The following is a 15,858-nucleotide window of genomic DNA, read 5'->3' as shown; positions in this document are numbered from 1 at the left end:
TTTCTTTCCTGTCTTTTTAATGACCTCTTGCTTTCTTCATGTATGATGTCCTTGATGTCATCCCACAACCTGTCTGGTCTTCGGTCATTAGTGTTTAGTGTGTCAAATATATTCTTGAGATAGTCTCTAAATTCAGATGGGATATACTTTTGGCTCTTATGGTCACATTTTAGTCCTCATGGACCTATTTTAATTTTCTTCAGCTTCAACTTGAACTTGCATATGAACAATTGATGGTCTATTGCACAGTCGGCCCCTGGCCTTGTTCTCATTGCTGATATTGAGCCTTTCCATCGTCTTTTTCCGCAGCTGTAGTCCTTTTGATTCCTGTGTATTCTATCTGGCAACTTCCGCGTGTGTAGTCGCCATTTATGTTGTTAAAAAAAGGTATTTGCAGTGAATAAGTCCTTAGTATTGGAAAGTTCTGTCATGCGATCTCTGGCGTTGTTTCTATCACCAAGGCCATATTTTCCAAATACTGACCCCTTTTGTTTCCAGATTTCACGTTGGAATCACAGGTAATTATCAATACATCTTGATTGCATGTTTGAGCAACTTCAGACTGCAGAAGTTGGTAAAAATCTTCAATTTCTTCATCTGTGACCTTAGTGGTTGGTGCATAAATTTGAATAATGGTCGTATTGACTGGTCTTCCCTGTAGGTGTATGGATATTATCCTGTCACTGACAGTGTTATACTTCATGATGGTCCTTGAAATGTTCTTTTTGACAATGAATGTGACGCTGTTCCTCTTTAATTTGTCATTCCTGGCGTAGTAGACCATATTTTTGTATACTTCAGAATGGCCAATACCAGTCCGTTTCAGCCCACTAATGCCTAGGATATCAATCCTCAAGCGTTCCATTTCATTTTATTCATTTTATTGTGCTTTAGATGAGGGTTTACACAGCAAATCAATTTCTCATTAAACGATTAATACACATACTGTTTTGTAACATTGGTTGCCAAACCATCACTTGTCAACACTGTCCCCTTCTTGACCTTGGGTTCCCTGTTACCAGCTTTACTGCCCCCTCCAGCCTTCTTGTCCTTGTCCGTGGGCTGGTGTGCCTATTTAGTCTTGTTTTGTTTTATGGGCCTGTCTAATCTTTGTCTGAAGGGTGAACCTCAGGAGTGACTTCAGTGCTGAGTTAAAAGGGTACCCAGGGACCATACCCTTGGGGTTTCTCCAGTGTCTGTCAGACCAGTAAGCCTGCTCTTCTTTGTGAGTTAGAATTTTTTTCTACATTTATCTCCAGCTTTGTCGGGGAAACTCTATCGTGATCCCTGTCAGTCAGTGGTCGTAACCAGGCACCATCTAGTTGTGCTGGACTCAGTCTGGTGGAGTTGTGGTCCATTAGTCCTTTGGACTGGTATTTCCCTTGTGTCTTTGATTTTCTTCATTCTTCCTTGCTCCAGGTGGGTTGAGACCAGTGGAGTTTCTTAGATGGCCGCTCACAAGCTTTTAAGACCGCAGACACTACTCACCAAAGTAGGGTGTAGAGCATTTTCTTTATAAACTATGTTATGCCAGTTGAGCGAGATGTCCCCTGAGACCATAGTTGTCAGCCTTCAGCCCATCCATTTCATTTCTGACGGCTTCCAATTTTCCTTGGTTCATACTTCGTTCATTCTGCTTTCCTGTTAATAGTGGATATTTACTGCTGATTCTTCTCAGTTTGAGTTGTGCCACGTCAGCATATGAAGGTCCCAAAAGCTTTACTCCATCTCCGTTATTAAGGTTGACTCTACTTCTAGGAGGAAGCTCTTCACCATAGGGGATCATCTTCCAGCACTATATCAGACAGTGTTCTGCTGCTGTCTGTAAGATTTTCATTGGCCTGTTTTTTTGGAAGTAGATTGCCAGGTCCTTCTTCCTTGTCTATCTTAATGTGGAAGCTCTGCTGAAACCTGTCTGCCATGGATGACTGTTATGGATTGAATTGTGTCCCTCCAGATATGTATTGTAAATCCTGACCTCTATGCCTGTGGTTACAATCCCATTTGGGAATGGGTTGTGTTTGTTATTTTAATGAGGCAAGATTAGTGTAGGGTCTGTCTTTATTAAATCTCTTTTGAGATATAAAAGATGAAACTGCAAGTGAGCAAAGGAGAGGTATGGGGTAAGATAGATCCCAAGACACACGGAGACCTTCAAGGAACCAGGAAGCAGAAGCTGAAGTGACAAGGACGTTCTTACAGAGCCCACAGAGGGAGAAAACCTTCCCCTAGAGACGATGCTCTGAATTCGGACTTCTAGCCTCCTAAACCATACGAAAATAAATTTCTGTTTGTTAAAGCCATCCACTTGTGGCATTTCTGTTTTAGCAGCACTAGAGAACTAAGACAGTGACCCTGCTGGTATTTGAAATACCGTTGGATAGCTTCCAGCATCACAGAGCCACTACAGTATGACAAATTGAACGACAAGTGGTGGGTAGCAGATATAGACAATATATATTCTGTTCACTGTGTGTGTATGTGTCTGTGTGTGTATGAGAGGGAGGTAGGGAGGTAGGAAAGGGAGGGAAAGAAGGGAAGGGGTGAATGGAGCAGTTACCACATATCCACACAAAACCATTATAATGGGTGAAGTAGGATATGTTATTTTAAAATCTTTACTTGTTTTTCATTTCTTATAAAAGTACTCCATTATTTTGTAGAATTCAATGTAGAAATGTATAAAGACATTGAAATTCTCTTCTATGCTACTTCCTGGACGTATCAATTAAGTGCTACATATTCTACCAGACACTTTTCTCTGTAGGCGTATATAATTTTTTGCCTTGATAATTGATAAAATTAAATAAATTTTGAAAGAGATGAGGATGGTGGTAGTCGAGATGGAGAGGATTCAGGGTCTGTTTTGAAGGGAGAGCAAATAGAACTTGCTGCTGGAGTAGGTATTATAGAGAGCTAAGCATTGTTAGGTGCTGGAGAGGCCATGATGAGCAAAACAGAGATGGTTCCTTCACTCACAAGTTTTTTTTTTTTTTTTAAATAATAGAACTCAGTAAACCTTATTTAAAGTCAGGTGCCTTTTTTCTACTTTATTTTGTATAAAACCAAAACCCATTGCCATCGAGTCGATTCTGACTCATTGCGACTCTGTAAGACAGTAAAACTGCCCCATAGGGTTTCCAAGGAGTGGCTGGTGGATTCAAGCTGAACTTTTAACCACTGCACCACCAGGGCTCCTTATTTTGTATGTATGTATACCTTAGAAATAGACTCTGTTCATTATCCTTATTTTATTTTACTTAATAACCTGTAGTAGTCTCTTTTAGTGGGTCAAAGGGGGAAGTAGCAAAATGTGATCTTTAAGATGTCTGTCTCTGAGTTATAAAAAATTACCTTAGGAAAGTTACTTAGCCTCCCTAATGCTTTAATTAGAGATAATAATGGAACCAGACTTTTAGGTGCAAACCTCTTATTATGCTTCCTAGTACATAACTAAGGCTCAATAAATGGTTACTCTTTTTATTATTGTCCTTATCGTTATTTTGTTAGGTGCCATCGAGTCTACTCTGACTCATATGGACCCTATGTATATAATAGAACAAAACACTACCTGGTCCTGCACCATCCTCACAATCATTGTTACGGTTGAGCCTGTTGTTTCAGCCACTGCATCAATCCATCTCGTTGAGGGTCTTCTTTTTTACTGACCCTCTACTTTACCAAGCATGATGTCCCTCTCCAGGGACTGGTCCCCCCGATAACATGTCCAAAGTACGTGAGACGAAGTCTCGCCATCGTCACTTCTAAGGAGCGTTCTGGCTGTACTTCTTCCAAGACAGATTTGTTTGTTTTTCTGGCAGTCCATGGTATATTCAATATTCTTCACAACACCATAATTTAAAGGCGTCAATTCTTCTTCTGTTTCTAATTCATTGTCCAGCTTTTGCAAGCATATGAGGTGATTGAAAATACCCTGGCTTGGTTCAAGCACACCTTAGTCCTTAAAGTGACATCTTTGCTTTCTTAACACTTTAGAGAGATACTTCGCGGCAGATTTGCCCAGTGCAACGTGATGTTTGATTTTTTGACTGCTACTTCGATGGACATTGATTGTGGGTCCAAGTGAAATGAAACCCTCAACAACTTCAGTCTTTTCTCCATTTATTATGATGTTGCTTATTAGTCAAGTTGTGAGGATTTTTATTTTCTTTTATGTTGAGGTGTAATTGATACTGAAGGCTGTGGTCTTTGATCATCAGTAAGTGCTTCAATTCCTCTTCACTTTCTGCAAGTGAGGTTGTATCTGCATCTCACAGGTTGTTAATGAGTCTTCCTCCAATCCTGATGCTGCGTTCTTCTTCATATAGTCCAGTTTCTTGGGTAATTTGCTCAGCGTACAGATTGAATAAGTATGGTGAAAAGATACAGCCCTGACACATACCTTTCTTGACTTTAAACCACAGAGTATCCCCTTGTTCTGTTTGAATGACTGCCTCTTGGTCTAAGTACAGGTTCCTCATGAGCACAATGAAGTGCTCTGAAATTTCTGTTGTTCTCAGTGTTATCCATTTTTGTTATAATTGACACAGTCGAATGCCTTTGCATAGTCAGTAAAACACAGGTAAACAGCGTTCTGGTATTCTCTGCTTTCAGCCATAATCTGTCTAACATCAGCAGTGTTATCCCTCATTCCACGTCCTCTTCTGAATCTGGCTTGAATTTCTGGCAGTACCCTGTCGATGCACTGCTGCAATCGATTTTGAATGATATTCAGTAAAATTTTACTTGCATGTGATATTAATGATATTGTTTGATAATTTCCACGTTCTGTGGATCACCTTTCTTTGGAATGAGTACAAGTATGGATCTCTTCCAGTTGATTGGCCAGGTAGCTGTCTTCCAGATTTTTTTGCATAGATGAGTGAGCACTTCCATTGCTGCATCTGTTTGTTGAAACATCTCAATTGGTATTCCGTCACTTCCTGGAGCCTTGTTTCTTGCCAGTGCCTTCAGTGCAGCATGGATCTCTTTTTTTCAGTACCATTGGTTCCTGATCATATGCTACCTCCTGAAATGGTTGAACGTCGATCAGTTCTTTTTGGTATGTTCACTCTGTGTATTCCTTCCATCTTCTTTGATGCTTCCTGTGTCGTTTAATGTTTTCCCCGTAGAACCCTTTAATATTGCAACTTGAGGCTTGAATTTTTTCTTAAGTTCTTTCTTCTTGAGAAATGCCGAGCATGTTCTTCCTTTTTGGTTTTCTATCTCCCCGTCTTTGCGTATTTCATTAAATACTTTATTTTGTCTTCTCGAGCCACCCTTTGAAATCTTCTGTTCAGCTCTTTTACTTCATCATTTCCTCATTCGCTTTAGCTACTCTGCATTCAAGAGCAAGTTTCAGAGTCTCTTCTGACGTTCATTTTGGTCTTTTCTTTCTTTTCAGTCTTTTTAATGACCTTTTGCTTTCTTCATGTGCGATATCCTTAATTTCATTCCACAACTTGTCTGGTCTTTGGTTGTTTGTGTTCAGTTATTATTATTAGGTATTATTATATATATTAATTCAGGCCAGGCATCTAAGGTTAAATTTTTTTCTGATCTCAATAAAGTGTTCTTTTTTGTGTTAATGGTGAAGATAATTGGCTGACAGGCACCCATTTTGGCTTTGAAATATATTTGTTTTTATGGTTGAATGAGAGAATTAGTTTGCTCAATTCAGAGAATTAGTTCAGTGAAACTATACAACAAAGTTCTCAATTGGGTTGTTATTTAGCATTGTCTTGAGAAACTTCTTTCTCACTGCATGTAGGAGCATCACTGTTTCTTTCATTCAGGAATTATTTATTGACTGTACTTACAAATTAATCAAAGTACTATATCCTGATGAATTTTTTTTTTCAATATCATATTTTATTTGGGGTCGGATAATTTAACTTAAAAGGCCGTTTTCTTTATCTTCCATTTTCTAACTTCTAAGTAACATGTGATAATGTCAGTAGAGACTACGAATAAAATATCTTGTTAATGGCATTCCCCACAGGAGCTCCTTTTCTGGAAAGGGAAGAATACTTATATTTATTTTACAGGAGAAAATTTATTCCACTTTCGTGCTACTCTCTGGTCTTGTATAAATTACAGAATTCTCTTAGATGATTTCAAGTCCCTCTTCTGTCTTGGAGGCTTGAATCTGAGATAAACTCAGGAGATCTAGTTTCTTTAAATCATCCGCAGTTTGGAAAGTCTTCGGTGGTTGGGATGTTGCTCTTTCTTATCCTCTCCTTATCTAAAATACTTTTGCAATTAGACTAGATCTGGGCTGCTCTGTGGGAACTGTTAATTGTTTTCAAGTTGGCCTTCGACTCATGGAACAAAACATTGCTGGCCCTGCACCATCCCCATGATTGGTTGTGGATCAGCCCTTTGTGATCCATAGAATTTTCATTGGCTGATTTTCAGAAGTAGATCACCAGGCCTTTCTTCCTATTCCATCTTAGTCTAGAAGCTCTGCTGAAACATGTTTAGCTTCATAGCAACATGCAAGCCTCCGCTGATAGATGAATGGCAGCTGCACTTGAGGTGTATTGGTTGGGAATTGAACCCAGGTTTCTTGCATGGAAGGCGAGAATTCTGCTACTGAACCATCACTACCCTGTTGTGAGAATTAGTTTGACCTAATTTGTCTCAGGTTAGTAATGAAATCATCTGCAGCGTCACAGGAGTCATTCCCCTGTCTCTTACTTTTGTATCAAAATGTTTTATTGTTTGATCCCTTAGAAGAAAATCGTATTCTGTGTTCCGTAGGGCCTTTCTTTTCCTTCAATGAAGTGTGGGCTTTACCTCTATTGTGACCCTTTTTGATTCAGCCTTGCTCATGTGAAGAGGCATCTGCAGTCCGTCTACAATGAAGCATGTGTTTAGCTTTTTTCTAAGGTAGCTTAGGCTACCTTGAAAACCCTACCCAAATACATTTTAGTTACGCAAAGATTTTAGGCCAAAAGCCAGAGGGGTTCCTGGTGAGAGGATGACTTAGGTTTCTTTTTTTTTTCTTTTTTTTCCCTTTTCCAGTATTTTATTTGAAATTTTGTTGTTACATCAAGATAAGTTTCCTGTTGAGTAAATTTGTGTGTGTGTGTTTATTACTTTAAGACGTGAAGATTCAAAAAGGAGTTTAAATAGAGCAATTTTGTTTTGCTGTATCTTATTGCCTGTTCACAAAATATAGGAGGCTGATCGGGCTTATTTGTAAAATTTAGATAAAATGGGCTGTTGTCATTTATAACAGTGTTATCTAGTTTTTGTATATCATTCCCATCTTAAAACATGATTATATGTTTTTGTTATGAGGGGATTGGTCATAAAATCTTAACCAGGTTTCTTAAACATTTCACAGAATTTTTACATTTCATAAATCAAGCATGTATACCTAACACTAAATTAATGAGTTCTTGGTGCTAGAACCGAATTTAAAATTTGAAACTGCCACTTAAGTTTTTCTCTTCCCCTTCAGCCTTAACTTTAAGCCAGATTCTTTTATTTCAGTTGAAGGAGTGCTGCTGGTTAGAAAACAAAGAGGTCTGAATACTGCTGTTCTTTGTCTCATGGATATGTTTAGAGGAAGGTGATGATAGTGGTGGCCAGGCACCTTGTGACCAGGGATAGGGCCTGCTTTGATCCATAAACTTGTAGGCCAGTAAGGGGCTAGTCTCTTGGCCTTTGCTTATGTGTCACTGTCTCATCTGTTGGGCTGATAGTGTTTATAAATAAATATGACCTTAATTATTTTACTTTTGAGCTATTCAAGTATATTTTACTAAAATCACACCTCAGAACTAGGACATCATTAAGGATTACTGGAAAAAGGGAAAAATGGATAAATCACTTATATTTAAATGACACTGAGTATATGTTGAACTTGGACTCACCACACCTGAAAATTAAAAAACAACAACGACAAAAAACTATACCACATGGATTTCTAATCATGTACATCACTGTTGGAAAAAATTTGGGTGCCTCTGATGTAACATCTTTCCTTTTGCCTCTTCATTCCATTTATAGCTTTATTTACTTGGGATATCTGGGTTGGGAGAAGAGCTCAAAGGTAGATGGCTTAAGCATTTCTTAAGGGTGCAGAGCAGAATTACTTGGAAAACTTTTACAAAATATGCATGGATATTCATATAGTGAAATACTCAAGAGCAATAAAAAGAGAATGAGGAATCTCTTTATGTACTCTTGAGAATGATTCCAAGATATATTGGTAAGTGATAAACCAAGACATAGAACAGTGCATATCTAGATGGTACCATTTATATAAGGGAAAAATGTGTGTGTGTAGGATATTTTTAAAAGATATACTAGAAACTAGTAACTTTGTTTGCCTTCTGGGAGGGCAGCTGTGTAGCCAGTGGAGAACAAGGGTGAGAAGGAGAATTTTCACTTTATATTATATGGTATTTATTAAACTCTTAATAATAAATACAATACCTACAGAAACCCTGGTGGCATACTGGTTAAAAGTTACGGCTGCTAACCAAAAGGTCGACAGTTCGAATCCACCAGGTGCTGCTTGGAAGCCCTGTGGTTGGGTTCTACTCTGTACTATAGCGTCACTGTGAGTTGGAATCAACTTGACGGCAACGGGTTTGGTTTCTGGTTATTAAAACAAACAAAAACACCATGTGGTGGTTCTTCCCCTTCTACCTGGAACATGAACAGACATACAGATGAGGGAACGCTCCCCAGGTAGTTTTAATGTACAGTCCCACTGAAATCTCAGCTACTCAGAGTAGTTCACTAGCTTCTCCCATTTTTGCCACTGACAACTTTGTGATGTTGAAGGACTTATTGAATTTCTCTGTGCTTCAGATTCCTTATATGCAAAATCAGTGTTAGTTGGATAATCTCAAAACCTCCTTGTTCTAAGATTTCTGACTTCTTCCATGCTTCGGTCTTGGAAGGGAACAGGTAGGAAGTGGACCATCTGAGGGAACAGCCAGTTGTTCTATCTTGTAACTCTTCTCTGGCCAGCTTCTACAACAGGAAAAGTAAAATGAGTAATAATGATGGTATCATGTTTAGTTAAAATATTCATATATTACATAAACCTAAACCAAACCCATTGCCATTGAGTTGATTCCAACTCATAGCGACCCTATACGTGTGCACATACGTACATGCACATTTTTATTTCTTATCCTAAAACATAAACATATATAATCAGTGTTTTAGAATGGGAATACTCAATAGTGTAAAGGCATCTGTTCTCCTTTAGTCAGTCTATGAATTTTGTATGGGGCTTGACAAGCTAACTCTGATATTCATGTGGGAGAGAAAATGTGCTGGAATAGCTTTGAAGGCTTTGAAAGTTGAAGCAACAACAAAGCGTGGTGAAGGGAAACTTGCCCTAACAGATACAAAAACTTCATAATGTTATAATAATTTAAAAAATATGTTATTGGCACAAAAAAAAGACAAATTAGTGAGTCTGGAATCATAGATGTATAGGAAAATGCCTTATAATAAAGATTTTTTTCTGTTTATACCAATAGAAATGTGCAGAGAGTAGTATAAAGAAATGTCCACGTACCTACCATCTGTATTTAAGAAAACTAAGTATTTTACCGTACTTGCTTCAGTTTTTGTTTTATGAAATAAAGTATTACAGATTGTATCCCTTCCCTAGATCATTTCCTTTTTTCCTTAGGTGTAAAGTAGATACGTAGTATTTTCTCTGTTTTTAACATGTTAAGTATCATTCTGTAAAGTTTTTATTCAACATTGTTTTGAGATTTAGCTGTTTTGAAACATGTAGCTCCAGTTTATTCATTGTAATTGCTGTATAGTATATCATATGAATATGCCACAATTTATCCATTCTATTTAATTTGTTTTCATTTTTTTCCTGTTACATTGCCACAGTAAATATCCTTTTAAATGTAGGTATCTGAGGTTCTGTAAGGTATAATACACCTACTATTGAAATTACTGGGTTTGTAAAGGGGATGGCATGTCAGACCAGTGTGAAAAGGCAGAAATGTTCAATAATTATTGTTGGAATAGTTAACTATTGATTGGGAAAGAAAATACAGCTAGATGCCTACCTTACCATTTTTTAGGAAAAAATTTTTTAGATGATTAAGGAGCTAAATGTAAAAAAAAAGAAAAAAAACTAAGAAGTATAAGAGAAAAATGTAAAAGAATATTTTTGTAATTTGGGGATGGAGAAGGTCTTTAAAGAGGTGAAACAAGGTATGAATTCTGGAAGAAATTATTTGTAACATAAAGGCAGAAAAAGGTTAATATTCATAATATACACATACATATATATGTGTTTGTATATATGTATGTATGTACATACCAGACCAGATTCATTGCCGTGGAGTCAATTCCGACTCATAGTGACCCTCTAGGGCAGGGGAGAACTGTCCCACATGGTTTCCAGGAAGTGGCTGGTGGATTCGAACTGCCGACCTTCTGGTTAGCAGACAAGCTCTTACCCACTGTGCCACCAGGGCTCCTATACATACTTACATATATATGTACACATACGTGTATATGTGTGTGTGTGTGTGTGTGTGTGTGTGTGTGTGTGTATACATACATACATATATATATATATTCCTACATACATATACACCAGCCAGTTGCCGTTGCGTTGATTCCAACTCACGGTGACCACATGTGTTTCAGCATAGAACTGCACTCCATAGGGTTTTCAATGGCTGTAATCTTTTGGAGGTGGATTATCAGGCTTTTCTTTTGAGGCACCTCTGGGTGGATTTAACCACCAGTCTTTTGGTTAGTAGCCAAGGGCTTATTTGTGCCACCCGAGGACTGTGTATGTGTGTGTGTGCATACACACACACACCCCTATACATACACACATACATACATGCAGGTACACACACACACACACACACACACACACACACACACACACACACGGTGTCAGTCTGTCTCATTGAGGGTTTCCCTTGTTTTCGCTGACCTTCTCCTTTACTAGCTAATGGTCTTTTCTGATCACATTTCCAAAATAAAAGAGTCAAAGTCCACAGCAACGGACTCAAACATACCAATGATTATGAAGATGGCACAGGACTAAGCAACGTTTTGTCTGTTATATATAGGGTTACCATGTTGCCCGGTGGAAACCCCAGGCTCTGCTTGGTGCGACTAGTCTCAGCCAATAAACAAGAGGCCGAGATGGGAGAGTAGAAAGGTGTCTTTATTTTGTTGCACAAAGAAAGGAACAGTCAAGCTGCTGCCACCAAGACTGCTCAGCGAGGGCAGGAGGGAACCTTAATTTTAAGGGGTTTACAAGTAGGAAGGTCATACAAGTTACATCAGCAACTTTCTTAATTATACTATGCAGGCACAATTGGGTTTACATCTAACTTCATGCATCACATGTTCAGAAAATGGTGGTTAAGCTCCATCCAGAGGCGGGGAAGTTACTGTGTATGAGGTATTTAATGAGCTAAAAGATTATCCTGAATGTCACCATGGCGCCTAAACTGGTTTCTGCCAATTTCCTCTAGTTTTGAGCAGCAGTTAAGGAGAGGGCAACCAGGATTTTAATATAAAGCTACGGAGTGTGCCAAGCAAAGGAACCAGAATAATGTAAAGTTATCAGGCATGCCAAGCAAACTGCTTGAGGCAGTGGAATTTTCCGCAGCCTGGGGACCTCTGTTTTATTCCCTCCTTTTCTTTTTGAACTTTGGTCATACAGGACCTGTGTCCATTCTGAACTATAGCCTGGCTCAGAATTGTTTGGCATGTTCTTGGGGAGGGGGCAAATATTAGACATAGACTTGAACAGATGGCCTTTTATCGTGGACGCTGATCTACTTTTGAGGTATTATGGGTAGGCAGACCTCACAGTGGTGTATTGGACTCTGCCTAGGGTATTGTTTTTTATTTATTAATTGCACCCCCTCTTCTTTTAGCCATTAAGTTGATGGAGAGGTACAGGGATTATGAGTAACTGTTGCCCTACATGTGAAGGGGAATGTGAGGAGATCCAGCAATTGTTAGCCCATGCAGTATGGTTTATAATTGCCTGGTGCAGCCTATTAAGAACATTGAAATCCCATCCAGCATTTGCATATAGGGCAACTCCGAGGAATAACCACATCACCCTGTTCATGGTTGGTTCTGCTCACTCAAAGGTCTATAGCAATCTAATCTCTCTAAGTAGAGTATACAGGTGTAGGAGACAATACTAACACCAAAGTTATTAGCAGTGTTAAGAATCTTTGGGGGATCTCACTCATGCAGGAGGGTGCTGGGAAAACAAGTACTTAAGGTCCTTGATTGGCTCACAAAATCCAGTTCTCACAGTTTTGATGAGTTTGTCCCTCGGCATCTGGCAGGGTGATTTTCTTTTCTTGAGTGTGGTGGATCCAACTTTGCGTCTGTTGAGTTTGACAGCCATTGGAGTAGCCAAGAGGACTTCAGAGGGGCCGGTCCACTTCTGCTGAAGGGGATTGGCTTTCCATGCCTTGAGAAGTACCCAATCACCAGGCTGGAACAGATGGAGGGGTACCTCTGGCTCACGCGGGCTCCTCAGGTGAGCATATCTGTGGGGAGAAGACACAGTGGTCCAAAGAGACTGTATTTAGTAACTTGAACATCTCCAACCTCGTGGAGGGAGGGAGGTTGGTCATTATTAAGGCAAGCTACGCTGGTCATATGGGGGTTCTCTAATAAAGGGCGCCCATATAATAGCTCAGATGGGCTAAATTTTAGTTTGTCTCTAGGGGCAAACTGAACTTTCAAGAGGGCCATAGGCAGTGCGTTTGTCCATACCAGCTTGGTCTCTTGGCACAGCTTTGCTTGGTGTCTCTTCAGAGTCTGATTAGCTGCTCTGCTTTACCATTGGACTGGCGTCTCCAGGCTGTGTATAAGTTCCAATTAATGTCCGTGGTGATTGCCACCAGTTGCATCACCAGGGCCACAAAATGGGGCCCGTTGTCATGGCCAATGGAGAGGGGAAGCCCAAATCGAGGGATGACTTTGTTCAGCAGCTGCTTCACAATGTTGGTGGCCTTTTCAGTCCTGTAAGGAAAAGCTTCAACTCAGTTAGTGAAGATGTAGATAAAGACTAGCAGATATTTGTAATTCCCAAGATCTAGAGGCATCTCAGTGAAATCCATCTACCAGTTGTCTTCAGACATTGTCCCAGTTTGCGGGACCCCTGAAGGCACTTCAGCAGTGGTCTTGGGATTATTTTTCGCGCAGGTGCGGCTGCTCTTTACCACTGGTGAGATAGCGACGTGAACCTTTGGTCCAAATAAATGTCTCTTACCCAAATCATACAATGGTATCAAAAGCCTGTGGCTCTGTCCCGGTCCATTCTAAGGGGTCTATGTCTTTTCCCTCTAAGGCTCAGTGTAAAGGCTTGACGATAAGTCTGAAATTTGGGATCCAGATGTGGCAAAAACCAGCCATTCCCAAAAAACCTCGGAGCTGTCTCTGGTTGGTAGGGGCCACCAATCTGTAGATAGCATCTTTTTGGGTGAGGAGGAGTTCTTGTTTTCCAGGTTTGATTTTGAAACCTAGATAAATCACCTTCTTTGGTTGACCTGAGCTTTTTCTTCCGAGTCCTGATACCCTGGATTTCCTAGTCACTCCTGAGGTTCACCCTTCAGCCAAAGATTAGACAGGCCCGTAAAACAAAACAAGACTAGATGGGCACACCAGCCCAGGGGCAAGGACGAGAAGGCAAGATGGGACAGGAAAGCTGGTAATGGAAAACCCAAGGTTGACAAGGGGAGAGTGTTGACATGTCGTGGGTTTGGCAACCAGTGTCACAAAACAATGTATGTATTAATTGTTTAAGGAGAAGCTAGTTTGGTCTGTAAACTTTCATCTAAGGTACGGTAAAATAAATAAATAAAAATTCTTTCCAGAAACTTAAGGGGATCTTTGGTTGGTTCTTGTTTGATCCCATATATTTTTTCTAAGGTTTTTGTTTGTTCAGGCACCCCTTTCTCCAACCCTTCTAAAAGGCACTCCCTGTGATAAGTAAGGTGGGTCTGTCCCTCAGCTGTATTCTGATCCCAGTTAGGGTCCCCCATGGGGAAAGTCTCTGCCCCCGGCTGATTTACTGCCTGCACTTCATGGCACCTGTCAGCCTTAGGCGTAGCTTTTTCTACGACTATGCGCCTTTCTTCTGTGGTCAGGAGCACCTCTAGCAGCTCCTGACAATCTGCCTAATTAGGGTTATGAGTGCAGAAGATGGAGGCATAAAGATCCTGCATTGTCTTAAGGTCTTCTCGATACCCAGGGGAGTGTTTAGAAAGGTTGGTGGACTCAGACCATGCTGGCCTCTCCTGCTGGGACTTGTTGGAGGGGTGCATGCCCCTGCGCTCAGCTGTGCTGTGGCTCTCCCGACGATCGGTTACCCGCATGTTAGTTTCGTTCCCCCTAGTCACCGAATTGGGGTACCCAAAGGCCATTCGACTCCACGTATGGGGTGGCGAGCCCAATGCTGGGGTGAAGGGCTTGGGAGGGATGGATATAGGGACTGAGAGGATTTAGCGGTGGGAGTTGTTGCCAGTGCAGCCTCTTCTTCCAGAACTGAAGCATAAGAGGGTGGCAAAGCAGCAAGCAAGGGCAATAAGAATTCTTCCTTGGGGTCAGAGGTGAAGACTGGCTGTTGCAATCGCAGGCCTCCTTTCTAGACTAGAACTTTACATTTCCTCTGCAATCCCTTGTCCGGATACAGAGTCATGAAAGCTTCCACGTAATCCTATTCACCTTCCCAAGCACAGAAAAGATCAAGTTGGAGGATAATATTATAATTTAGAGACCCATTTACTGGCCACTTTTCCCCATCTGCCAATTCATATTGAGACCATGCGATGTTAAAAAAGAAAATGATCTTCTTCTTTTTCATAGGATCGGACCCGAAATACTCCCAGTTCTTAAGGATACATCCTAGCGGGCTGCATTCCGGGATCCTTTGACTGTTCCCCATTCTGCAGACACACACACACCTCCACTCGCACAACCTAATTCAGTGCACCAACCTAATAACAGATACCTAGAGCCTTTTACGCCTTCAACGGTTGATTCCTTCTGCTTCTTGGGCCTTTTCTGAGGCCTAACCTAGGAATTCTCTGTTATTTACCAGATAACTCCAGATACTTAGAGCCTTTAATGCCCTCAGTGCTCAGTTTCTCCTGCTTCTTGGGACTCTTCTAAGGTCTTATCTAGGTACTCACCAAATAACCCAGGCATATTTTGTGTCTCTCGTGGAGTCACTGTTGGGTCTGAGGCGGATTGGCTTCCAGAGCTGCTCCAAGGTCTCTGGGAGAAATCTTCTAGTGGCACCAGACATTGGAGCCAGTCTTGTCTGATCCACCTCTGGAACCGAGTGGTTCACTCGTGACAGGCTTACCAGAAATGTTGCTGAGTGGAAACCCCAGGTTCTGCTTGGCACGACTCGTCTCAGCCCATAAACAAGAGACTGAGGTAGAAGAGTAGAAAGGTGCTTTTATTTTGTTGCACAAGGAGAGGAACAGTCGAGCTGCTGCCACCAAGACTGCTGAGCGACTGTGAGGGGGAAGGTTAATTTTAAGGGGTTTACAAGGAGGGAGTTCATACAAGTTACATCAGCAACATTCATAATCATACTATGCAGGTGCAGTAGGGTTTACATCTAACTTCATGCATCGCATGTTCAGAAAATGGTGGTTAGATTCCACCCAGAGGTGGGGAAGTTACTATGTATGAGATATTTAATGAGCTAAAAGGTTATCCTGAATGTCAACATGGCGCCTAAACCGGTTTTTGCCAATTTTCTCTAGTTTTGGGCAGCAGTTAAGGAGAGGGCAACCAGGATTTTAATGTAAAGCTACAGTGTGTGCCAAGGAAAGGAACCAGTATTTT

At 40.6% G+C, this 15,858-nt stretch overlaps 1 protein-coding gene across 9 annotated transcripts in view; it reads left to right on the top strand.

Annotated features, from left to right (window-relative positions):
- Positions 1-15,858, top strand: part of NCOR1 (nuclear receptor corepressor 1) — a 208,729-nt gene that overhangs the window by 9,611 nt on the left and 183,260 nt on the right. Inside the window, exon 1 of one of the 9 annotated variants that reach the window (XM_023731049.1) lies at positions 10,895-12,532. The exons of 7 other annotated variants lie outside the window; for them this stretch is intronic. The gene's annotated coding sequence lies outside the window, so the exon portion shown is untranslated. Of the gene's footprint in view, positions 1-10,894; positions 12,533-15,858 lie in introns of those variants that run through there. One more of the 9 variants, XM_023731058.1, reaches the window with a different exon arrangement.

The sequence above is a fragment of the Trichechus manatus genome, unplaced genomic scaffold, assembly GCF_000243295.1.
Source record: "Trichechus manatus latirostris isolate Lorelei unplaced genomic scaffold, TriManLat1.0 scaffold00040, whole genome shotgun sequence".
Lineage (NCBI taxonomy): Eukaryota > Metazoa > Chordata > Mammalia > Sirenia > Trichechidae > Trichechus > Trichechus manatus.
This window is presented reverse-complemented; position numbering and strand designations above follow the sequence as displayed.